A 27,092-nucleotide genomic window follows, 5' to 3' on the forward strand; every position below is an offset into this window, starting at 1 on the left:
CTTCACAGCTAAAACTCTCCTGCCCAGGCAAAATCCTGGTAAATCTCCTCTGCGCCATTTCCAGTGCTATCAGATCGCTCCTATAATTTGGATTTCAGAACTGCACATAATACTCTAGCTGTGACCGAACTTATATACAGTTCCAGCATCACCTCCGTACTCTTAAACTCTACACCTCAGTTAATAATCATATTCCTTTTTAACCAATGTATCCACCGGTCCTGCTACCTGAAGGGACGGGTGTACATGCACACTAAGGTCCCTCTGATCCTCAGTGTCATTCAGCCAATTCTGGATCCAATTTGCCGAATTTCCTTAGATCCCATGGGCTCTTCGCAATCACTCTCCCATGTGGGACCTTATCAAATGCGTTGCTTTTTTAAAAATGCTTTTTTAAAATAAATTTATAAGTACCCAATTCCTTTTTTTAAACCAATTAAGGGCCAATTTAGCGTGGCCAATCCACCTGCCCTGAACATCCTTGGGTTGTGGAGTGATGCCCACACAGACACAGGGAGTGTGCAAACTCCACACGGGACTGGGATCGAACCCAGGACCTCGGCACCATGAGACAGCCGTACTAACCACTGTCACCGTGCCACCCAAGAAAAGCCTTGAAGTCCAAGTAGACTGTGTAAATGCATTACCCTCATCCACACACCAGGACACCTCCTCAAAAAATTCAATCAAGTTGGCCAGAACAAAACCATACCGACTGTTTTTGATTAATCCTTTACCTTTACTCTCCAAATATAGATTAATTCTGACTCTCATAATTGCTTCCAATAGACTCCCCAACATTGACGTTAGTCTGACTGGCCTGTAGTTCTTAGTTTATCTCTTCCTCCCTTCTTGAATAATGATACCACATTGGCTATCCTCCAATCCTCCAGCACCTCTCCTGCGGCCAAAGAGGAATCGAAAATTATTGCCAGCGCACCTATTTCCTTCCTTGCCTCCTCAACAGCCTGGCATACATTTCATCTGGCCCTGGATATTGGTCTACTTTTAAGCCTGCCAGGCCACTCAAAACCTCCTCTCCATCTATTTTAATCTTTTTAATTTTCTCTCAGTCCTTCTCCCTGATTTCTATACCCACACCGTCCCTCTCACAAATGAACACCAACACAAAGTCCTCCTGCTCCACACACAAATTACCATTGTGGTCCTTAATGGGCCCTATTCTTTCCCTAGTTATCCTTTTACCTTTAATGTGCTTGTAAAACAACTTGCGATTGTCCTTTATTTTACCTGCCAGTAAGTATCCTTTCATGTCCACCTTTTTGTTCTAGTTTCCTTTTTAAGTTCCCTTTTGCACATTCTATATGCCTCTAGGGTTTCTGCTGTTTGAGCCCTCTATATCTGCCATAAGCCTCCCTTTTGCACCTTAATCAATGCTGCATTTCCTTTGTTTCCAGGGTTCACTGGATTTGTTGGTCCCACCCTTTCTCTTGCTTGGAACATTTTTGCTTGGAACAGTGTCTGCTTCCAGTCCACTCTGCCAAATCTTGAAATTGGCCTTCCCCTAGTTTAGAACTTTGATTTCAGATCTATTCTTGTCCTTTTCCATGACAATCTTGAATCTGAGTTATTATCACTGTTTGCAAAATGCTCCCCCATTGATACTTCAATCACTTTTCCAGCTTCATTATCTAAAATTAAGTCCAGGACCTTCTTACATACTGGCTTAAAAAGTTCTCCTGGATACATTTTAAGAATTCTACTCCCTCAAAACCTTTCTCACTATGACTACCCCAGTTAATGTTAGGGAAGTTAAAATTCCGACTATCACTATCCTATTACATTTCTCTTTCTTATTGCACTTCTCTGAAATTTGTCTATATCTGAAATTTGCTCCTTTTTGGTTTTTACGTTCTACCCATATGGCTTCTGTTGAAGATGTCGCCCCTCCTTACTGCTGTAATTGAACTCTTGATCAAAATCGTGACACCCGTCCTCTTTTACCTCCTTCCTGACCTTGCCTGAATATCCTGTATCCTGGAATATTGAGCTGCCAATCCTGCCCTTCAGTCAATCATGTCTCACTGACAGCATTTACATCATAACCTATGTTTTAATTTGTGCTCTTAATTCAGTTGCCTTGTTCATCAGACTCCTTCCATCAAAATAAATATCATCCAATCTTGCAAAACTCCCTTATGACTTAACTGTCTGGATATACTATGCCTTCCTGACTCACTTAATTTTATTTTAGGTGTGCATCTCTCCCTGCTGAACCTTTTCTCAGGATCCCAGCCCTCTATCAAGCTAGTTTAAACCCTCCCCAACAGCACTAGTAAACCTCCCATCAAGTACACTGATCCCATTTAAGTTCACGTGCAAACTATCTACTTTGTACATATCCCACCATCTCAAATATGGTCCCAATGTCCCAGAAATATAAAGCCATCCTTCCTGCACCATTTCTTCAGCCAGGCATTAATCCGGACGAACCTCCGATTTCTTTATTCACCAGCACGTGGCACCTGAAAGTAATCCAGAGATTACTACCTTCTGGGTCCTGTGTTTTAATTTACTTCCTAGTTCCCTAAATTCTGCTTGCAGAACTTCATCCCTTTTTCTGCCTATATCGTTGGTACCAATGTGTGCCATGATATCAGTCGGTTTTCCCTTCCCCTTCAGTATTCCCTGCAGCTGTGCAGTGACATTCCTAACCCGGGCACCAGGGATGCAACATACCAACCTGGATTCTTGTTTGCAGCCACACAAGATGCCTGTCTGTTCCTCTTATAATTGAATCCCCAACCACTATAGCTTTGATATTCTTCCTCCTCCCCTTGTGCAGCAGACCCACCCATGGTGCCATGAAGCTGACTGCCACTGCTTTCCCCCACAGTCATCTCCCTCAACAGTATCCAAAACAGTACATGGCCACAGGGACCCCTGCACTACCTGCCTTCCTCCACTATGCCCCGCGGTTACCCATGTCCTTTCTGCCTGTTCAGTACTCACCTACGGTGTGACCACTTCACTGAAAGTTCTATTCACAACTTGCTCAGCATCACAGATGCTCCACAGTGAATCAACCCTCAGCTCCAGCTCTGAAATGAGGTTTGCCAGGATCTGCAGTTGGACACACTTCCTGCACAGGTGGTAACCAGATACAACTGAAGCTTCCATGATTTGCAACATGGCACAGGAGGAGCATATCACAGACGCAAGTTCTCCTGCCATGGCTACCCTTGAGCCCCTTATTCATCCCCTTTTTTAAAAAAAATATGCTACATAAGAGTACTATTTACTTACCTCCCTTATGCTAACTTTATTTCCCTTACCCTACTTGGTTTACTTATATTACTTTATTATAATGATCCTGACTTTCACTTATTTTGTGCTGTTTCTCAGTTAATCCCCTCCTCCAAAAAAAAAAGCATTTTGAACTCTTGACTGCTTCACTGTGACACTGACTGCAAAGTCAATGAGAACAGGAATCCGACCTTGGTGTTCATGAAACGCAACCACACTTCGCTCCTGCCTGGATGGAGACTGAACTCCGCACTCAATCTTTTTAGCTTCACCTTCTCCCACTTTCACTGAACTCCTTGTTTTTCACCAACACTAAAAGCACTCTTGTTTAGCCAAGCAGCACTAGAGACAAGCAACGCTGGGCGGATCTCTTTTTATAGGTCTCAAAAATAATAGTTTGGAAACTGGATTATTAGGGATAGTCAGCCCAGCTTTGTCTGTGTGAGGTCATGTCTAACAAATTTGATTGAATTTTTTGAGCATGTGGCCAGATGTGTAGATGAAGGTAGTGTAGTTGATGTAGTTTACATGGATTTCAGCAAAGACTTTGACAAGGTCCCACATGGGAGACTTATTAAGGCAAATGCACATGGGATACAGGGTGATTTGATACGGTGGATTCATAATTGACTTAGCTGTAGGAGACAGAGGGTGATGTCAAACGGCTGCTTTAATGTCTGGAAGTCAGTAGCCAGTGGCGTACCACAGGGATCCGTGCTGGGTCCCCTATGGTTTGTCACTTATATAAATGACATAGATGACTATGTCAGGGGTGGGATCAATAAGTTTGTGGATGACACAAAGATTCGCAGAGTGGTGAACAGTGAGGGTGAGTGTCTTGGGTTACAGGAAGATATAGATGGGATGGTCAAATGGGCGGATAAGTGGCAGATGGAATTTAACCCTGAAAAATGTGAAGTAATACACTTTGGAAGGCGTAATTTAACAAGGGAGTATACTATGAAAGGTCTGACACTAGGAAGTTGCGAAGAACAAAGGGACCTTGGCCTGTTTGTCCATAGATCTCGGAGGGAAGAAGGGCAGGTTAATAGGGTGGTGAAAAAGGGCATATGGGACACTTGCCTTTATCAACTGGGACATAGATTACAAAAGTAAGGAGGTCATGATGGAGTTGTATAGAACTTTGGTGAGGCCACAGCTGGAGTACTGTGTGCAATTCTGGTCGCCACATTATAGGAACGATTTAATTGCACTGGAGGGGGTGCAGAAAAAATTCACCAGAATATTGCCTAGGATGGAACATTTAAGTTATACAGAGCAAGGTTGAATATTCTTGGGGGTTTTCTCTAGAGCAGAGAAGACTGAGGGGTGACCTGCTCGAGGTGTGCAAGATTATGAGGGGCATGGACAGGGAACAGCTGTTCCCATTGGTTGAAGGGTCAGTTACGAGGGGACACAAGTTCAAAGTGAGGGGTGGGAAGTTTAGGGTAGATTTGAGGGAAAACCTTTTTACCCAGAGAATGGCGACGGTCTGGAATGCACTGCTTGAGAAGGTAGTCGAGGCAGGATGCCTCACATCCTTTAATAATTAGCACTTGGCACATCATAACATTCAAGGCAAGGGCCAAGTGCTGGCAAGTGGGATTAGAAGGGCACGTCAGGGCTTTTCATGCGTTGGTGCAGACTCAATGTGGCGAAGGGTCTCTTCAGCACTGTAGTATTCTGCGATTCTGTTTAAACCAGTTACACTGTTAACCGAATACAGTTGAGTGTGACTCAGTGGACTCATTTCAGGAATGCAAACTACAATAATCAAAAGAGCAACTTTTAGTTACTAGATTAATAACTAATTTAGCTTGAAATTAGCCCTGAAATTAATTTTAATTACTACTTGCCACTAACAACTTACCACTTGAACTCCATTTTTCACCCAACTCTAAACTCACTCATTTAGCCAAGCAGTACTCTCCGTGCAGGCTCCGACGATTCTGTCTCTTCTGCGTCCCCAATTTTCACTGCTCTACCTTTAGTGACTGCATATAAGCTGCTTAAACTCTGGAATTCCCTCCTTAAACCTCACAACTCTCTTCTTTTAAAATACTCCTTAAAAATCTTTTAGTTAACACATAAAAGGTGTTCACACAACTTTACAAATTTATTACATGCTTGTGACAGAAAATTGCTCAGTTTTATAAGTGATGAGAATTCTACAGGATTAGAAACATATGCAATTCTTCAGCGACACCCATATCCCATCAATGAATTTTAAAAACCCCTATGGAAACAAAGGAATAGGAGTAGGTAATTCAACCGCATGAGCCTGTTACTAGTCAATTGGATTAATGCTGATCTGAATATCAAGTCCATTTGAGTGCCTTTGCTTTGTATCCCTCGACACCCATTACAATAATTATCATTTGGTGTTTCCAGCAACAGGAGGGTGTGTACTTCTGGCTTGTTTACTCATTCCACATACTGAACAGACAATGTAATCTTCTGACCAGGCACCAGCATTCTCTAAGGACAATATACTGAGAGGGAGCCAAATCAAGACCCTCCCTACTCATTGAGACCATATAAACCACATCTGTAGTTACTTACCCTGCCCTACAATGTGAAAACATCCCAGAACTTTTCCAAATTCCAACCAGCTGATGTGTTCTTTGTTGTTTAGATTCATCCTTGGTCAATGTCTCAAATCAGGGACATTTCTGTTACTGTTGTGAATTGCAGCAGGTTGATGCGATCAATAGCTCTGTGTTTTGAAACAAAACTGGAAAGACTTCCCCAAGCATTGTTCAGAAACATGCATTTTTTAAGGTCATTAGCATTTGACCAATCTCAGCACATTGCCCAGTGTAATGAACTCAACCCAAGTCATCATAAGATTCATCATCGAGGTGACCAAATTAATACAATTTCATGCTTGATTAAAAAACCTGGTAGCAAGGGTAGAATAGGGAGAAAGCTTTGTTGCATACAGGACTGTCTCAATCAATATGGCCAGATTTTAACCTATTCAAAACACAATAACTTGAACAGAATTGAAATATGTCCCTTTAAATTTGCCTCTAACCCAACAAGGAAGGAAGCAGGATTCAATCTGGTTCCAGGAAATGAAGAAGGGCAACTGGAGGGTCTCACAGTTGCAGATTATTTAACCAACAGTGACCACAACATAATTAAGTTCCCGCCCATTGTGGACAGGGTCACTTTTTTAGAAAATCTGCATATTATAGCGAGACAGCTAGTCTCACTTTAATGCTCAGATTCCAGAGTTACCCGAGCCCAGGAAGAGACGGTGTGAGAACTGGAAAGAGCTGCAACCAACCAGATTGTTGCACTAGAAACTGAGGTAGCAAGGTTAGTGGTGGAAAAAAAGCAAATTACGGCTGATGCTGGTTAATGGTGGCCAAGGAGTGCTCAAGGGGAAGGTTGAGAATCAGGAGACTAGATCCCACTGCCAACATTTGAGGATCATAGGACTACCCAAACGCATAGATGGCAGGAACCTAACAGACTGCGCAGCGAGAATGCTGGGTAAATTGGCCACGGACGAAAGCTTCCCCAACCCCCCAGAAGTGGACAGAGCATACAGACCAGTCAGGCAAAAGGCCAAATCAGGGAAAACACCAAGAGAAATTATCACAAAGCTCCACAGGTGCCAGGACAAGAAACAGATCTTCCACTGGGCAAGGAGCAAATGGGAAGGCCACACGATCCGTATACATCAGGACACTGGGGGCCGATCTGGCCAAATGCCAGGCCATGTTCTCCATCCTCAATGTACTGTGGAAGTATAATTTGTGGTTTAAACCATGTTCTTACCTTGCCTGTGAAAACATCATTATGCGATGATCAGTGCTGTATATGGCCTCTGGCATATGAATCATAGAATTTACAGTACAGGAGGCCATTCGGCCCATCGAGTCTGCACCGGTTCTTGGAAAGAGCACCTACATCTCCACCCTATCTATCCCCATAACCCAGTAACCCAACCCAACACTAAGGGCAATTTTGGACACTAAGGGCAATTTAGCATGGCCAATCCACCTAATCTGCACACCTTTGGACTGTGGGAGGAAACCGAAGCACCCGGAGGAAACCCACGCAGACACGGGGAGGATGTGCAGACTCCGCACAGACAGTGACCCAAGCTGGGAATCGAACCTGGGACCCTGGAGCTGTGAAGCAATTGTGCTAACCACTATGCTACCGTGCTGCCCGAAGATTAAAGCCACACACTTTATATTATTTGTGTCAGTTTGTTCAATTGTAGTTTGGATTCATTACCTCCCACTGTTAGATCCCAAGGTGAAACCCCAAGGTCCGTAAAAATTGCCCACATCAAAGAGATGTAAATTGCACGAGGTGCATTCCAATCACTCAGACATTCCACTGCACTTACTCATTTGGTCTATGTTGGGGAGGTTTGTCACAGCTAAACATGACATATTGTTCCCCCCCGGTTTGTTACTGTCTTCGCCGGTGTAAAGTTCGTCCTCTTATTGAACAATATGTCCACCACCCCCCACCTCTCTACCTGAAGCACGCTTGGAAGGTCTGTCGATCAACCCTTAGTCAATCCTCAGCAAGATTACGCCGGCCTTCAGGCTTTTCAAATGGTCAAAAACTCTCTTTTCAACGGCCGTTCATTCCAGGTGACTATTCTGATGGGGGATTTCTGTTGCCCTTCTCCTACAAGGTCAGCCACACTCATCATTTGGATGTGCACCTGCACTCCAGGGTTTCCCTTTGTCTAGGTGCCATCCAAGATGGCTGCCATCAATGATGGCTGCCATCGATATTCTTGTTCACATTATCGTCATGTGCTGACGACATGTTGCAACCAGCATTCCACCCTCCCCCTTCCCCTACATCCGTCCCTCAACCCATGTGCCCCTATGGGCTTCTCTTCCCCCTTGCTCCCTCACTTACTCACTACTGCTCCCATGCCATCCCCCCCATTCTGCAAGGCACTCCCTCCTTCTCAGGAGCTGCGCTGCGGCCCTCCCTCTCTTCTTAACTCTGTGCTCTCATATTCACTCCTCGGTGGCTCCCTTCTTGGGAGCGTTTCCTCCCATCTTTGACCCATTTTGTTGCCCCCCCCACCCCCAAACCCCCATTACCTGTTTGGTGACCCTTTGTCCCACCCGCCAATCTCCCCTGGATGCACATATTTATAATTTGTTCCACTTAATTCACAATTGCCTAATTCGAATGATTGATTCATTTGCTTTTTTGATCAAAAAGTAACCCAAGGTGTTTTGAACTGTTTAATTATACCGACAAGATTTTGTTTTTAAAAATCAGATAATTTGTTAAGACAGACTGATCTTGGCAACACAATTGTTTAGAAATGCAAGTAAATTCATATGTAATTAATTAAACATTAGCACAGCACTGTCAGTTTACAAACAACATTGTCCTACAATAAAAGTGATCTAAAGAGAAATATTTCTTGCATTCACTACAATGTTGCTCAACATGCAACATGGGTGGGGTTACTGGGTTATGGGGATAGGGTGGAGGTGTTAACCTTGGGTAGGGTGCTCTTTCCAGGAGCCGGTGCAGACTCGATGGGCCGAATGGCCTCCTTCTCCACTGTAAATTCTATGTAAATCTAAGAAAGGATTTTGCTTTCACTACATTACTGACCAGTCTCACTGCTTATAAAACCTAATTATCCAACCCTAATTCCCACATTATTTTCAATGTTGAAAACATTTATTTATATTTTCAACCATTTACCAGTGAACCTCTCACTTCAATGCCCTTGACAAATAGAACCACAACAGCTATTATGTACAGTAATCAATGTAAGGAAAGAATTGGATTGGAAAGACAATTTAGGAATACGCTTGATGTTCTTGTCAAGGTAAAATTATTGAAGATGAAACTTTGGCCAATTGAATGATTGCAAATTAGCATTCTGGTTGTAAGTAAATTGAAGGAAAAGCCACTGTCTCAGCCCTTCCCCACCATGGTACACCAAGGGTTTAGAAACCACATAATATCCATCTGTGCGCACCAGAGAATGTTTGATGTCACAGAATCACATAAAAATACACTGCAGAAAAGGCCTTTTGGCCCATCGAGTCAGCACCACTGCGTGAAAGTCACCTTATCTGCCAATCCTAATCCCATTTGCCAGCACTTTCCCCATAGCCACGAATGTCAAGACGTGCCAAGTGCTCATCCAGATACATTTTAACGGATATGAGACAAACTGCCTCTACCACTCTCCCAGCCAGTGCGTTCCAGTCACCACCCTCTGGGTAAAAGGTTTTCCCCTCAAATCCCCACAGTACCTCCCATTCCTCACCTTGAACTTGTGTCCCCTCATAACAGGGCACAACGGTTGCACAGTGGTTAGTACAGTTGCTTCACAGCTCCAGGGTCCCAGGTTTGATTCCCGGCTTGGGTCACTGACTGTGCGCAGTCTGCACGTTCTCCCCATGTCTGCGTGGGTTTCCTCCGGGTGCTCCGGTTTCCTCCCACAGTCTAAAGATGTGCAGGTTAGGTGGACTGGCCATGCTAAATTGCCCTTAAGTGTCCAAAAAGATGGTGTGGGGTTACTGGGTTACAGGGATAGGGTGGAGGCTTGGGCTTAAATGGGGTGCTCTTTCCAAGGGCCGGTGCAGACTCGATGGGCCGAATAGCCTCCTTCTGCAATTTAAATTCTATGATAACCAACCCTTTAACTAAGGGCAACAGCTGTTCCCTATCCACCCTGTCCATGCCCCTCATAACCTTGGACAACTTGAACAGGTTGCCCCTCAGTCTTCTCTCCAGCGAAAACAACCCAAGTCTATCCAACCTCTCTTCATAACTTAAATGTTCCATCCCAGGTAACATCCTGGTGAAATGCTTCTGCACCTCCTCCAGTGCAATTACATCCTTCCCATAATGTTGTGACCAGAAATGCACAGTACTCCAGCTGTGGCTTCACCAATGTTCTATATAACTCCAACATTACTTCCTTGCTTTTGTAATCGATGCCACAATTGATAAAGGCTAGTGTACTATATGATGTTTTTACCACCCTATTATAACCTGCCCTTTTGCCTATTTACAAACACACCATGGTCTCTTTGTTTCACAGGACTTCCCAGTGTGGTGCCATTCATGGAATATTTCCTTGTCAAATTGTTCCTTCCAAAGTGTAACACCTCACACGTTTCAGGATTAAATTCAAACTGCTACTTTTCATATTGACCACTCGTCTATATCTTCCCTTAACCCAAGACTCTCAGCCTGTTAACCACTTGGCCTGCCTTTGTGACATCCGCAAACTTACTGATTCTACCCCCCACATAATCATCCAAGTCATTTACATAAATGACGAATAATAGGGGACCCAGCACAGCTCGCTGCGGTACGCCACTGGACACTGGCTTCCAGTCACTAAAGTAGCCGTCTGTCATCGCCCTCTGTTTCCTACAGTTCAGCCAGCCTATAATCCACCTTATCAAGTTCCCCTGTATCCCATGTGCATTTGCCTTCTTTATAAGTCTCCCATGTGGGATCTTGTCAAAGGCTTTGCTGAAATCCATATAAACTATCCTCATCTACACACTTAAGTCACGTGCTCAAAAAATTCAATCAAATTTGTTACGCATGACCTCCCCCTGAAAGCCGTGCTGACTATTCCTGATCAAACCTTGCCCCTCCAAGCGAAGATAGATTCTCTCCTCCAGAATTTTCTCCATTAGTTTCCCCACCACTGACGTGAGGCTCACTGGCCTGTAGTTCCCTGGCTTATCCCTCCAGCCGTTCTTAAATAATGGGACTACATTCATGGTTCTCCAGTCCTCTGGCACCTCTCCCTTGGCCAGAGAAGAACTAAAAATGTGGATCAGGACCCCTGCAATCTCTTCCCTCGACTCTTACAACAACTTGGGACACAATTCATCCGGATCTGGAGATTTCTCCACTTTTAAGCCTGCCAACACCTCCAATACCTTGTCCCTCCCAATGACAATTTGCTCAATAACCTCTCAGTCTCTCTCCCAGAGTTCCATATCTACCTCCTCATTCTCTTGGGTGAAGACAGATATGAAATATTAATTTAACACCCTACCAATGTCCTCTGGCTCCACCCACAGATTCCCCCTTTGGTACCGAACAGGCCCTAATTTTTCCCCTAGTTATCCACTTCCCATTGAAATGGTTATAGAATATCTTAGAATTTTCCCAACTTTTACCAGTGAGAGGTTTCTCATATCCCCTCTTTGCTCTCCTAATTGCTTTCTTAACTCCCTTGTTGGACCATCCACATGTTGAGCTAAAAGGTTCGCTTGTATACATTTTACGAACTCTGCTCCATCTAAGCCCTTAATACAATGACTAACCCAGTTAATCTTGGGATCAGCCACTATAATTACCCTATTATTACTTTTTACACACTTCTGCATATTGCGCACATATTTGCTCCTCAATTTCCCGCTGATTATCTGGGGGTCAAAAATAAACACCTATCAATGTGGGTGTCCCTTTTTCATTCCTAAACTCCACCTCCAAAGCTTCATTTCATGCCACCCCCAAGATATCATCTCTCCTTACTGCAGTAATTGTCTCCTTGGTGCAATGCCTCCCCCTCTTTTGTCCCCTCCCCTGTCAATGCTGAAGATTCTGTATCCCTGGATGGAGCTGCCAATCCTGCTCCTCCCTCAACTACATCTCTGTGATGGCTACTATATCATAATCCCATGTGTCAACCTCGCCCTCAAATCATCTGCTTTACCTGTATGATTTAATTGCTTTTCTATGTCATACCGTGTTCCTATTCTGCTTATAGTCTGCTCCCCTCCACTGTCAAATTAGTTTAAACTCATCCCACAGCACTAGCAAACACACTAGCAAGGATGTTAGTCCCGCTCTGGTTCAGGTGTAGGCCGTCCCTCTTGTACAGGTCCTCAGAAGTGGTCCGAGTGACCCAACTACTAGCCTAACTACTGTTAGAGGCCTATAAAATACCCTCACCTGAGTTTTATAACCCTTGCTATTCCTAATCACCATCCATAGTGATTCTACTCCCTGATCTTGAGCCAAGAATTTTTCTCACTACTCCCACTGACAAGAGGTCACACTAAGAGAAGGGTAAATTTACCTACTCTTCATGCAAATATAGGCAAGAAAAAAACAAGCGTATCAATCTAAAGATGGTATCATTTGCATTGAAGTGGTTCCTGCTCAAATTGTGCATTGCCCCAAATTAAAGTGGTACCAAGAATTAATTATCAAATCAGACTAGGATGATTCAACCTAGACATCACCATTGATGGGAGTCGCTTTTCTTCCTCAGTCAATCATCAGATAGTGAACTGCGGTAATTTGAAAACATATTTATAAAAAGAGTCATAAGAAGTGTCCTTCATGAGTCAATTAAATATAGGTGAAGCATGTCACCCTTTACCAGAACAGAAACTAGTACTGAAAAAGTTTACAATAATGGTGATCGAATGCTATTAAAACGTTAGACTGTAACTTCAGAAATATCAGTGAATATTTCAGTTTTCAAACTTCTGACGCCTCCCTTCACCCTTAAACTGTTAATCCTTAACACACGCCTCTGCTTTAAAAACTTCAATAAACTATGTGGATTGGCCACACATCCCGTCTCATAAAAAGGGAAGCATACCAACCACTATAGGCCACATTGGAAAAAAAAGCTGTAAAATGTTTTCAAAATTGATATTAGTATTTCTCAATAAAGTGGCTTATTGAACTGGACTGTGATAAAAGGTTTATTTTTAAAAGTAGATCCTTTTTTGAAAAAAAATATATTTTTCCTCTTGATATTGAACATGAAGAACACAATCAGGCATAAAGCCAAACATGCATTGAGGAATGGGAGTAATAAGGAATTGTGTTACACCTACAGATTAAATACCATTTGATCTGTTCCAATGTAAAGACTTGACTACAGACAGAAATACACAAAAATACCATACATAATCTACTTTAATTCTTGAACAACTAGCCTTTGGTGAACATTTTTGAAAGGTTACATATTTCAGTTAGACCATAGCTGACAAATGCTTATTTCTTCTACTTCAATAGCCCAAAAAAATCAGAGATGAAGACTACTAACAAAGCTGTATTTGACAGTAACTGTTTGCTTTTGTACTTCTTTTATTCATTTGTATATGTGGGTGTCACCAGCAAGGCCAGCATTTATTGCCTATCCATAGTTACCCTGAAAACATGGAGGTGGACCTCCTCCTTGAACTGCTTCAATCCATATTTCAACAATCATATTTTTAGTGGTGTAAGATAGTTTCAATTTAATTTTCAAAATCTATCAGATATGCCCATTAAATTTTAATACAAAGTAAAGGAGAAATATTGCAATTTAAATTGGAATGTATTAATATAAAACGTCAAGAACTATTAAAATCGGGTGAATTAAAGTTTATAATTGGTGTGCAGATTACAGTTCACTGCTCATCTTTCACTTACAACAGTCAATGTTAATTTGTTATTCAATTTAAACAATTAGTGGTTTTAATCCGTCAAGGTTCTTACTACAGAATTAAACCTAGTACTTGAGTCTGTTTACCAATATTAACTGATTTCACCAATGCATAATTTAACTTCCTGAAGTGATATCAGATATACGGCATGGTGGCTAGTATTGATGCCTCACAGAGGTAGGGATCCGGGTTCAATTCCTGCCTTGTCTGTGTGGAGTTTGTATGTTATTCCCATGCCTGCGTGTGTTTCCGCCAGATGTTCCGGTTTTCTCCCACAGTCCAAAGATGTAACCGTTAGGTGGATATGTCACGCTAAATTGCCCCTTAGTATTCAAAGATGTGTAGGTTAGGTGGGGTTACGGGATATGGAGGGGGAGTGCCTAGGAAGGGTGCTCTTTCAGAGGGTCGCTGCAAACCCGATGGGCCAAATGGCTCCCTTCTGCATTATAGGGATTCTATGATCTACTTGTATCACTGATCACTGAGAATAGTGAATTTTTCTTTTAATGTCTAAAACTGTTCTTGGACAATATGTTGTTGTTCAACAAAAGAATAAAGCTCAACTTGACCTAATTCTGGGCAATGAAGCACAGCAAATAAGTGTCCTAAAATTGGGAAACAGCAGTGTGTTTGACCCTTAAAATGCACTCAATTCAAGATTAATCAGGGATGGGCAATAATACTGGCCAAGCCAGCAACACCCATAGCCAATGAAAAAAAAACATGATTTCAGTCTGAAGTTCCATTGCAGCATTCTTGTGCTGCAAGCGGATACATCTGCATTCAAATGTTCCATCATGGGTGGATTCACAAGTGTAGTTGTGGAGTTGGTCATCACTTCCAAGATTGAAAGCATGGGCTCCAAGCTCAAAGTAAATTCTGTGCCAAGTTGTTGCCAGACTCCTCTGCACTCTTTGACACTGGAAGCATGCCAGAGCTTTGGTGTGTATTGTCAGATGGATGTACCTTTAAGAAATGGGTATTTATCAAATAGCTGCAGTGATGTCAGTGTGTGGGTGGAGCTGGGCTGTCTGTCTGACTTTTACTTTTGTTTTAAGCTGGCAGCTGCAGTGTGTTTAGTTTTATTTTCAGAGTTGGAGAACTGCATTCTAACAAGAAGCTGCATATCTCTCTGCAATCTAAAGACTGTCTCCAAATCACTTGATGATTTCAAAGTAATACTGTTTCTTAGAGAATTTAAACCTGCTTTATTTATTTAAAAAGGGTTTAAACTTACGGATGTTGTTTGTGAAGTTATTACGGTTATCTCTGGAGTACTGTATCTTTTGGGGTGGTGGTCAGGGTTGGTAGTTGATAAACTGTTTACTGTTTGTTTATAAAATGTTAACTGGATTCATAGAATAAACATTGTTTTTGTTTAAAAATACTTCTAGTTCTCTGTTGCATCACACCTGTAAAGTGGGCCCTTGTAACTCCCCGTAACAAAAATCTATTTAAAGTTGTGGGTCAGGTGAACTCCATGATATACTTTGAGCTTCTCTCAACCCTGGCCCATAATAGTATACTCATCACTTTGCTTCCATAAACTGATCCCATTGAAGTACTCATCTTAGTTTTCTGCGGCAGAGCTTGTGTGCAACCTCGCTCTCTACCAAGCTGGCAACTACATTATCCTTGCTGTGGGGAAAGCCCACTCCTACTTGGTGTATCGTCAGTGCAGCTCCCACCTTTAATTTATCCTTTAAGATTCTCGTGGTGTCAGTGTCTGAGCTGGTGACTGTGAAATCATGTGATGGAGCTATGTTTTCATCATCACTCTCTTGCTATTCATCCAATGTCTGGTGAGGTTGCAATTCTTCAATATCTGAAAGGGGAAAGGCACAAGAGTAAGGCTCTGATGTGGGAAGCAAGGAGAAAAAGCATGCTTACACCATCTGCAGTTTATCAATCAGCAGAGATTGCAGGTTATGCGAAACATTATTAGGTAGGAGTGTACAGTGCACCATCACTAAACATTCATTGGCCATGGGTGTCTCAACAACAGTCAGCACATCTCCTCCCTGGCACACCACCCTCTCCCCAGTTACCTCATGTTGGCTCCAGTTGTGCACCACCTCATCCTGAGAGTTAAATGGATGTATGCCAATGAGTGGTCTGCAATCTGTTTTGGTAATATGACTATTATGGTTGTACAGCTGGCAGCATGCACAGCTGTGTGATATAGCAGTGAGGCCACAATATTAAGTGTTTGATGGTGCCATGTCGCATATCATAGATTATCATAGAATTTACAGTGCAGGAGGCCATTCGGCCCATCGAGTCTGCACCAGCTCTTGGAAAGAGCACCCTACCCAAGGTCAACACCTCCATCCTACCCCAATAACCCAGTAACCCCACCCAACACTAAGGGCAATTTTGGACACTAAGGGCAATTTATCATGGCCAATCCACCTAACCTGCACATCTTTTGGACTGTGAGAGGAAACCGGAGCACCCGGAGGAAACCCACGCACACACAGGGAGGATGTGCAGACTCCGCACAGACAGTAACCCAAGCCGGAATTGAACCTGGGACCCTGGAGCTGTGAAGCAATTGTGCTAGCCACAATGCTACCGTGCTGCATTTAAATGTTAGGTAAGAGTCCTCATTGGTAGAATTTATTGGTGAGCCAATAATGGGGGTGTCATGGTGAATTGAGCAGTGTGCGAAGGGAGTGGTGCCGTTCACAAAACAGAACTAGAAGCAGGATTGGCCAACATTTAGCCCAATGAGTCTGCTCTGCCATTCAATAAGATCATGTCTAATCAGACTGTGGCCTCAACTCTACTTTCCTGCTTGCCTTCCTTGCCTTGTACATCAATATCTGAATATATTAATCTTTCATAACATTTTCCCATATTAGCAAGATTGCCAATTCAGACAACTAAATTAAGGAGATCTATGCTGTCCGTCCAAAATTGATTAACTAAAATGATGGCCACCCAAGTAGGGAGATATAATCAAAGTCCAAGATCATACTACACTAATAAACTCAAAAGCAATAGCAAAACCAAAAAGAAGAGTACTGAATTAAATTTGGTTTCTCAAATTTGCAAATGAGATAAGAGAAGGAATTTGACTTCAAAAGGTGAGCCTTTCGATTTCAGCTTTAAAAAGAACTGGATGACTATGCAAGCTGGACTGACACAGAGTCATGAGGACGTGTACAAATATTGTACTAAACTTGATGGAAACATCAGTTCTGTAGTTGGATTTGTACATTTTAAACTTTTTGTTCATTTTTGCATCTTTACCCAAAAGAGTTTTAGTTATAAAATTAACTTAATGCTTTGTTTATTGCAATGAGCTAAATACAGCTAACGGCATATATATTAAATTGGCAGTATCACCCTTGTAAACTCAACTTCTGTTAGAACCAATTCAGGACTGGGACAAAGAGAGGGTTAGTTCACTTCTGCTGGCCTGGTTATAACATTTCATAAAGTAAATAAGGAAAAAAAAATCCTTTGGCAGAAAGGTTGGTAACCTTAAGTCACTGCTTTAAGATAATTGGCAAAATAAACAAAGGTGATTAGTTTTTTTTGGAGACACGGCAAGTTATGATGTGGAATGTGCTTCTAGAAATGGCAGCAGATTCAGTAGTAACTTTCAAAAGAGAATAGATTTGACAAATAATTTGCTAGGCTATGACAATGGGACTAATTCAATACCTCTTTCAAAGAGCCAACACGGGCATGACTGTTTAAATGGCCCCCTTCTGTGCTTTCTGATTCTATACTTTAGAACTATAATGCCCTCTATAAACCAGATTTAATTTGACTGAAGTGATAACTAAATGGCCTATAATTGCAGGTTACAATTTGATGATTTAAGAAATTCTAAATCAATATTAATATTTAATGAATGAGAACTAGGAAAACTAGATGTGTAACTGAGTTATCCATTACTTCTCAAAAAGTGTAACAAGTTATCCATAACATTTGACATAAAAAGCATAATGTCATATCGTTTAAATCTGGTCACAAAATAGTTTGCAGATGACAATTTCAGTTCACACCAATCCCACATGCCAGTAAAAATGTTCATTTTAATTTCTCGTTAAAATCTTGGCACTGGCTCCATGGCACCACTCGCACCTCAGTCAGTTTTAAACTCTACTTCAGAGATTTAAGAGCATTATATAGGTTGCCACCTCATTACAGGATTAAGGGAGTGCTGCACAATAAACAAAGACCCTGTCTGCTCCCTCAGGTGTTCGCAAAATGTTTGAAGATTAGTTCTCCTGCTGTCCTGACCAACATTCAAATACATGATTATCTTGTCATTTCTCATTACTGGTTGCCAAATGGCTCGCCTGCATTGTCTAACTATAACATTGACCATATTGCAAAAGTAATTCACTGGCTGTGAAGTGTTTTGGGACCTGCTGAGGCTGTGAAAAGTGCTATATTAAATCAAAGTCCTTCTTCGTGAGATTGGGCTGAATAATGCAAGATTTCACAGTTAAACAAAAACCATGTTAGCATATTGGACCCAAGAACAAATATGCACAATTATAAGCATTTTCTTTACGCATTAAGAAGAGAATCTCAGAAACTACAATTTCACAGATTGCTGATAACAAGCTTATTGTAAAACAAGTTCACATTTTCCTCATAATAAACTTGTCACATTAATTAAAAATTTCAGTATTGCAATTTATTAACCCAACAAATGGCAGGCATACAAAAGCAAAATAATGCAGATGCTGGAAATCTGAAATAAAAACAGAAAATGCTGAAATATTCAGATCAGTCAGCAGCTGCAGAGAGAAAAACAGAGTTAATGTTTCATGTTGATGACCTTTCAACACAACAGGATAGATATAATTCAGTTATGCACATGAACTAGAAATAACTAACTTCTCTTTTGCCCCACATGGTTCAGCTTTAGGGTCTTCCAAACTTGATGCTTGTCCCCCTTCTCCTGCCTCATCTACTTACTCTCTGCTCTATCCAATGTTTTTTTAAGACGTTACTCTAGAAGTTGACCTAAGTAAACATCCAGCTTCAACAATTTCTTCCATCTAAGCACATTGGGAAGACAGAGGCTGTCGTCTTAAGCAAACCACCAACTCTACTCACCTCCAAGGCCACTGTCTCCAGTAGAACTGCACAGCTTATCACCTTGGCACCCTATTTGACTCAGCTTAGTATTGAATATGGGGTCCAAACTTAAAACTACCAACTTCCACCTTGGTAGCATCACTCCTAACACGTTGTTAAAATTCCTTCATTTTTATACTTCTCCCTCAACTGCTGCCCCAAAATTCTCAGCTGCTATAATCACAGAATAATAGTGGAGAAAGGGCCCTTCGGCTCATCAAATCTGCACGGCCGCATGAAAGGCACTTGATCTGCCAACCCTAATTCCATTTGCCAGAACTTGGCCCATAGCCTCGAACGTTAAGACATGCCAAGTGCTCATCCAGGTTTTAAAGGATATGAGGCAAACTACCTCGACCACCCTCCCAGGCAGTGCGTTTCAGACCGTCACCATCCCCTGCGTAAAAAAAGTTTCCCCCTCAAATCCCTCCTCAATCTCCTACCCCTCACCTTGAACTTGTGTCCCCTCGTAACTAACCCTTTAACTAAGGGGAACAGCTGCTCCCTATCCACCCTGTCCATGCACCGTATAATCTTGTACACCTCGATCAGGTCGCCTCTCAGTTTTCTCTACTCCAGAGAAAACAACCCAAGCCTATCCAACCTCTCTTCATAACTTAAATGTTCCATCCCAGGCAACATCCTGGTGAAACGCCTCTGCACCCTCTCCAGTGCAATTACATCCTTCCAATAATATGGCGACCAGAAATGCACACAGTACTCCAGCTGTGGCCTCACCAGTGTTCTATATAATTCCAACATGACTGCCTATGCCACAATTAAGAAAGGCAAGTGTACCATATACCTTTTTCACCACCCTATTAACCTGCCCTACGGCCTTCAGAGATCTATTTGCAAACTCGCCTGCTGAACTTTAAGCATCAGTCACGCCTTTGCTCCAATATTGGGCCATACCTTTAGAACCCGAGGCTTTATGATCTGGGCTTCCTACATTTACTTTTGCAAAGACTCCAATTAAATTCCACATCCTAACTTACCCTTTTTGGAATGGAAATTCTTTCCTCTCTAAGTGTGGTTCTGAAGCACGTTGGAATATTTTTTTGTAAGAAACAATCCGACAGATGCAAGTTGTCGCCATAACCTACAGAAACAACAAAAATGCACTGATGGCGGCGGATGCATCTTCAGGAATGACTGCAGCATGGCAAAGAAAAGAAAATTTATCTCAAAAGTGGCAACTATGGGGCCTGCATGAAGTTTCTGAACCTACAAGCAGAATCCACTGAAAACAGGTTTCAACACAAGGATTTTATACATATACTAACACAAATAACAAACTTTTGAGCACCAGTCTTCTCTTAAATCGCCTAGGAAGCTGAAAATTTGAATCTATTTTGCATTGATAACAAAGTGATGGCATGCGTTTTGCTGACCAACTGGGAAATTGTTAACGCCATGTATGAAGCTGCTCCCACTGGTGAGCGATGAAAAGGCTCAAATGAATGCATCCAGCATGGTAAAGGAACAATTCCACCTTGATCACTGCTTCCATCCAATTGTGTGTGACTGCTGAGGAAGTGATACAAGTTAGGCATCCTAGTGCAATTTTCATTTGCGTGAATCATTTTGTGGACAGAATATGCTATTGGCAGGAAACAAGTCAGAACCAGAGTTTTTTGTTTAATGGCTGAGGTTTGCATTGTACAGTGCTCAAATTTTTAGCCTTCATTTGCAGCTTTTGCAGTGCTCAAATTGCAATCTTTTTTTTTTAAGTGTCTTGCTGTGTTTAATTCAAACTTTTGGATAATTTGAAATGTTTGGAGCAAAATTATTTCATATTAACAAATAATGCATACAAATTACACAATGATAGCATTGATCACGAGGTTGATTCTCTGTAAAGAACAAAAATACAAAGCTTGGATGAACTGATTATCATAGGGGATCATTCAACCCATCAGGTCTACACCAACCCTTTGAAAGAGCACCCTTGAATGAGCAATTATTTTTCATTTGTGATTGTGTTGCCTCTTGGAAGCTGGATGGCTAAGGGCACAGCTGCTAACAGTGAAGCTGCAAAAATATCAGAGTGAGAGGAATAGAGAATTTGGCACAAAGAATATACTGTTGGTCGAGGTTGGAGACAGAAAGAATGAAGAAGCATGGAGAAATTCAGACGTAGCCAAGAGGATTTCGAAATCTGATGCTTTAGAGAAGCAGCGGCGTAGAGGTATTGTCACTGGGCTGTAATCCAAAGACCCAAGGTAACTCCCTGGGGACCTGTGTTCTAACCCTGCCATGACAGATAGCAAAATTTGAATTCAATAAAAATCTGGAATTAATAATCTAGTAATTGCAACATAACCATTGTCAATTGTCATTAAAACCCATCTGGTTCCCTAATGCTCGTTAGGGAAGGAAATCTATCCTCCTTACCTGGTCTGGCCGAAATCGTATTCCGGGTCCACAAAAATGTGATCGATTCTTAAAAGCCTCAGGGATGGGCAACAAATGTCATGCCAGCCACTGATGCCCACATCTCATGAATAAATTATTTAAAAGTAGCCAATGTAGATCTGGGACGATGGTTGATGCACAAGCAAAACTTGGGCACTTTCAATTTATTTTTAAAAAGCTTTAAAGATAATACTTTACATTTTTGGGTGAGTGAAAGCAACATATTTTAAGTAATTCAAGGTTCACATTGTAAGATATAATTTGATTAAGTGAAATCTTTGCCCAAAAGAAAGCCAGTATTGTCTTTATAGGTTAGTATTAGTTGATTTCCCATATGCTGATAAAGCACTAGTCGATTTCCCATGATGTCCTACTTAGTCAAGACTACAGGCAATTTTCAGGGAGAAGACTTTGCTCCTCAGCTGGTATGAGGCTGCTGTCATTAATTTTAATCTATCTCTTCAGAGTGTGGTGGGATTGGGGAGGACAACAGACGATAGCTGTTTAAACATCAGGCCAAAGTGCTATAAATTAGCCTGGGCTAATGCATGGTCAATTCCAGCCCCACTTGTTTTACCCAAAGCCTTTGGCCCTTAGCTGCCTAATAATTACAGTCACCAGATGTGTAAATGTAAACATAGTTTATTTGTAACAAGAGCGAAACTGAAATTTGCAAATATGCAGCAAAAATACACGGGTAAAAAATCAGGCGAAAAAAAATCTGTGTTTCAAATCATCGTTTCCAGCACTTTACTCCTCTCCAAACCTTGGTATAATTTTATTGTAGGACCATTCAGGTCTCTGTAGTTTCAGAAATACAGTACTCACAGGCCCTTCTTCTTTTACTATTATTGTCACAGGTAGGCTTACATTAACACTGCAATGAAGTTACTGTGAAAAGTCGCTAGTCACCACGGGGAGGGTGGGGTTTGCTAGTGCTGTTGGGGAGGGTTAAACTAATGTGACAGGGGGATGGGAACCGATGCAGGTAGTCGGAGGGAAGTAAAATGGGCCAGAAACAAAAAGCAGTAAGTGGGAAAGTGTAAGGCAGAGAAACCATAGTCAAAAATCGAAAAGGGCCACAGTACAGGGTACAGTGACTGGGGAGTGTGAGAAAAAGGAGATGGCCAATGCAGGATTGAGGCTGTTGTGCCTAAATGCGCGCAGTATACGGAACAAGGTAAATGAGCATGTTGCGCACATTGAAATTGGCCGGCATGATGTTGTGTGCATCACAGAGACGTGGCTATAAGGGGATCAGGGCTGGGGTCTAAATATCCATGGTTATATGTACTATCGAAAGTACAGGCAGATGGACACATATGCATATGTGTTGCATATGGGTTGCATATTAGTAAGGAATGAAGTTAATCGATAGCAAGGAGCGGCATAGGATCAGAAGGCATAGAATCTCTGTGGGTAGAGTTGAGGAATCGCAAAGGTAAAAAGACCCTGATGGGAGTTATGTGCAGCCCCCCTAGCAGTAGTCAGGATGTGGGGCAGAAAATAAATCAGGAGACAGAAACAGGCATGTAAAAAAGGCAATATTACATTAATCATGGGGGACTTCAATATGCAGGCGAACTGGGAAAATCAGTTTGTAGTGGATCCCAAGAAAGGGAATTTGTGGAATGTGTAAAGAGATGTTTTTTGGAGCAGCTTGTGACAGAGCCTACTAGGGAACAGGCAATTCTAGATTTGGTGATGTGTAATGAGGCAGACTTGATTGGGGATCTTAAGGTGAAGGAACCCTTAGGGAGCAGTGATCACAATATGATAGAATTTACCCTGCAGTTTGAGAGGGAGAAGCTGCAGTCAGGGAGGAGCTGGCCAGAGTTGATTGGAAAAGGAGCCTAGCAGGGAAGACAGTGGAACAGCAACGGCAGGAGTTTTTGGGGGTTATTCGGGAGGCACAACAGAAATTTATTCCAAGAAGGAGGAAACATGCTAAGGGGAGGGCAAGGCATCCATGGCTGATGAGGGATGTCAAGGACAGCATAAAAGCTAAAGAAAAAGCATACAAAGTGTCAAGCATTAGTGGGAAACCAGAGGATTGGGAAGCCTTTAAAAGCGAGCAGAGAACAACTAAAAAAGCAAAATGGGGGGGGAGAAAAGATGAAGTGTGAGTGCAAGCTAGCTAGTATTATAAATGTAGAATTTTTTCCAATATATAAAAGGTAAGAGAGAGGCAAAAATAGACATTGGACCACTAGAAAATGTGGCTGGAGAAGTAATAATAGGAAACAAAGAAATGGTAGACGAACTGAATAGTTACTTTGCATCAGTCTTCACGCAGTGACCATTACTAAGGAGAAGGTTCTGGGGAAACTGAAAAGTCTGATGGTGGGATAAGTCACCTGGACCGGATGGACTACACCCCAGGGCCCTAAAAGAGATAGCTGAGGAAATTGTGGAAGCATTAGTGATGATCTTTTAGGAATCACTGGAGGCAGGAAAGGTCCCAGAGTACCGGAAGGTGGCTAATGTAACACCACTGTTTAAGAAGGGAGGGAGGCAGAAGACGGGAAATTATAGGCCGGTTAGCCTGACTTCGGCCATTGGTAAGATTTGACAGTCTGTTATTAAAGATGATTGGAAGTGCATGGTAAAATAGGACTGAGTCAGGACTTTGTCAAAGGGAAGTCGTGTCTGACAAATCAGAGTTCTTTGAGGAGGTAACAAGCAAGTTAGACAAAGGAGAACCAATGGACGTGATTTATTTAGATTTCCAGGAGGCCTTTGACAACATGCCGCACAGGAGACTGTTAAATAAGTTAAGAGCTCATGGTGTTCAAGGTAAGATCCTGGCATGGATAGAGGATTGACTGACTGGCAGAAGGCAGAGTGTGGGGATAAAGGGGTCTTTTTCAGAATGGCAGCCGGTGACTAGTTGTGTGCCTCAGGGGTCTGTGCTAGGACCACAACTTTTTACAATATACATTAATGATCTGGAAGACGGTACTGAAGGCACAGTTGCTAAGTTTGCAGATGATACAAAGATTTGTAGAGGGACAGGTAATATTGAGGAAGCAAGGGGGCTGCAGAAGGACATGGACAAGCTAGGAGAGTGGGCAATGAAGTGGAAAAGTGAGAGAGTATGCACATTGGAAGGAGGAATTTAGGCATAGACTATTTTCTGAATGAGGAAATGCTTCAGAAAGCAGGTGCACAAAGGGACATGGGAGTCCTTGTTCATGATTCGCTTAAGGTTAATGTGCAGGTTCAGTCGGCAGTTAAGAAGGCAAATGCAATGATAGCATTCATGTCAAGAGGGCTAGAATTCAAGACCAGGGATGTACTTCTGAGGCTGGACAAGGCTCTGGTCAGACCCCATGTGGAGTATTGTGAGCAGTTTTGGGCCCGGTATCCAAGGAAGGATGTGCTGGCCTTGGAAAGGGTCCAGAGGAGGTTCACAAGAATGATTCCTGGAATGAAGAACTTGTCGTATGAGGAACGTTTGAGTACTCTGGGTCTGTACTCATTGGAGTTTAGAAGGATGAGAGGGGATCTTATTGAAACTTACAAGATACTGCGAGGCCTGGATAGAGTGGACCTGGAGAGGATGTTTCCACTTGTAGGAAAAACTAGAACGAAGGACACCATCTCAGACTAAAAGGACAATCCTTTAAAACAGAGATGAGGAGGAATTCTTCAGCCAGAGGGTGGTGAATCTGTGGAACTCTTTGCCGTAGAAGGCTGTGGAGGCCAATTCACCGAGTGGCTTTAAGACAGAGATAGATAAGTTCTTCATTAATAAGGGGATCAGGGGTTACGGAGAGAAGGCAGGAGAATGGGGATGAGAAAATATCAGCCATGGTTGAATGGCAGAGCAGACTCAATGGGCCAAGTGGCCTAATTCTGCTCCTATTTCTTATGATCTTATGTTTGGGTCCAGAGAGGGAGAATTCAGAATGTCCAATTTCAAGCACGTCTTTTGGGACTTGTGGGAGGAAACCGGAGCACCCGGAGGAAATCCACGCAGAGGGAGAACTTTCAGACTTCACACGTTAAAGCAACAGTGCTAACCACTGTGCTAACTTCTGGAGAGAGATAGCAGGTTCTGGTCTTTGGTTGCATCCTCTAATGGTTTTCCTGCAGATAGATTCATTTCTCTGCCAGTTCAGAAATCCAGCACTCAAGCTTTTCTGGAGAAAGCTACCGAGGAGAGAGGAGAGAGGGGAGCCAGAGAGGATTTGTTCCTGGGGGGGGTGTTTTGCAAGGCTGGAGGAGTAGGGGGAGAAATGTGGGAAGATTCTGGGGAGGACATGGTATCATTGGGGGAATTAAAGCAAATTGGGAGGAAGAGTTGTGGGAGGGTATGGAGGATGGGCTGTGATGAGGTGCTCTGGAGGGTGACTGCCTCAACCTTGTGAGTGAGGTTGGGGCTGATACAGTTGAAGATGATACACAGGGTGCACCTCAAGTCAAGAGGGCAAGGATGAGCCGACTCGTTGAGGGGGTGGAGGATGTATGCGAGTGCTGAGAGAGGAGCCCGCAAACCACGTTCAAACTGCCCGAATCAGGAGTTATTGAGGGGTCTTTTAAGGACATCTCGGGGTGGTGCATGTGGTGCTTAAGAGGTTCGAACCAGGCCCCTCCGCCCTATGCTATGCTGTGGCATGGCCCTTGGGGGGGGGGGGGGGGGGGTGTTCTGGATTTTTCTTTAAAGAAAATATTTTATTGAAGCATTTGTAATTTTCACAGTTTAACAAATTAACATTCTAAACAACCTGGCAGCCCAACAAACGCAACCACATCACAATAACAAATCCAACAACGCACTCGTTCCTAACAACCCATATATTAGATTCACTGTCCTTATTCAACACTGCCATGCCTCCCATTTTCTCCCTCCTTTTCCCCTCCCCCCTCTCTGCTGACATTCAGTTTTCCTTCATGATGTCGATGAACGGCCCCCCTCCGAGAAAACCCTTGAGTTGAACCTCTCAAGGCGAACTTAATCTTTCCCAGCCTGAGAAACCCTGCCATGTCGCTAACCCACACTCCTGACTTTGGAGGCTCCGAATCCCTCCATTCCAGCAAAATCCGTCTCCGGGCCACCAGGAGAAGGCGGCCAGAAAATCAACCCCCCCCCCTCCCCCCGGAATCTTCCGATACCCCAAATATTGCCATTTCTGGACTCTGACACCCTCCCTTTCAGGACCTCTGACATGACGTCCACAAATCCCTGCCAGAATCCCCTCAACTTCGGACAAGCCCAGAACATATGCACATGATTCGCCGGGCTTCCCCCGCAGCTTCCGCACCTGTCCTCCACTTCCTCGAAAAACCTACTCATCTGGGCTACCGTCATGTGGGCCCTATGAACCACCTTGAACTGGATCAGGCTAAGCTTGGCACACGATGAGGATGAATTGACTCTCTTCAAGCCTTTTCCCATAGTCCAACTTCCAGCTCCCCTCCCAACTCTTCCTGCCACGTCCTCGGCACCTCCACAATTGGGGCCCCTTCCCACTCCATCAATTCCTGTATATCGCCGACCTCAACCCCCATTTTTGACATTACCTTATCCTGTAGTACCCTCAGGGGGAGGCGAGGAAAGCTTGGAACCTGCCTTGGACAAAGTCCCATACCTGTAGGTACCGAAACCTAGTCCCACCCGGCATTGCAAATTCTTCCTCTAATGCCTCCAGGCTCGGAAAGCCCTCCTCAATGAAGAGATCCCCAAATCTCTCAATCGCTGCCCGCTGCCATCTCCTAAAGCAGGGGTGGGCAAACTTTTCCGTGCAAGGGCCACATTCAGAAATTCACAATTTAAAAGGGCCGCATAGTATATTAAGTAAAATAATTAATATTTTAAATAGCCAAAATAAAAGGTCTTTAAAGGAAAAAAAAGCACAT

The 27,092-nt window shown here is 42.8% G+C and overlaps 1 protein-coding gene across 31 annotated transcripts in view; it reads right to left on the bottom strand.

Annotated features, from left to right (window-relative positions):
* Positions 1–27,092, bottom strand: part of epb41l2 (erythrocyte membrane protein band 4.1 like 2) — a 270,752-nt gene that overhangs the window by 208,336 nt on the left and 35,324 nt on the right. For 29 of the 31 annotated variants that reach the window (XM_038799827.1, XM_038799837.1, XM_038799828.1 and 26 more), the window contains exon 2: positions 15,395–15,531. The exons of 1 other annotated variant lie outside the window; for it this stretch is intronic. The gene's annotated coding sequence lies outside the window, so the exon portion shown is untranslated. Of the gene's footprint in view, positions 1–15,394; positions 15,532–19,810; positions 19,915–27,092 lie in introns of all 31 variants that reach the window. One more of the 31 variants, XM_038799825.1, reaches the window with a different exon arrangement.

This window comes from Scyliorhinus canicula, chromosome 6 (genome assembly GCF_902713615.1).
Source record: "Scyliorhinus canicula chromosome 6, sScyCan1.1, whole genome shotgun sequence".
NCBI classification, from domain to species: Eukaryota; Metazoa; Chordata; class Chondrichthyes; order Carcharhiniformes; family Scyliorhinidae; genus Scyliorhinus; species Scyliorhinus canicula.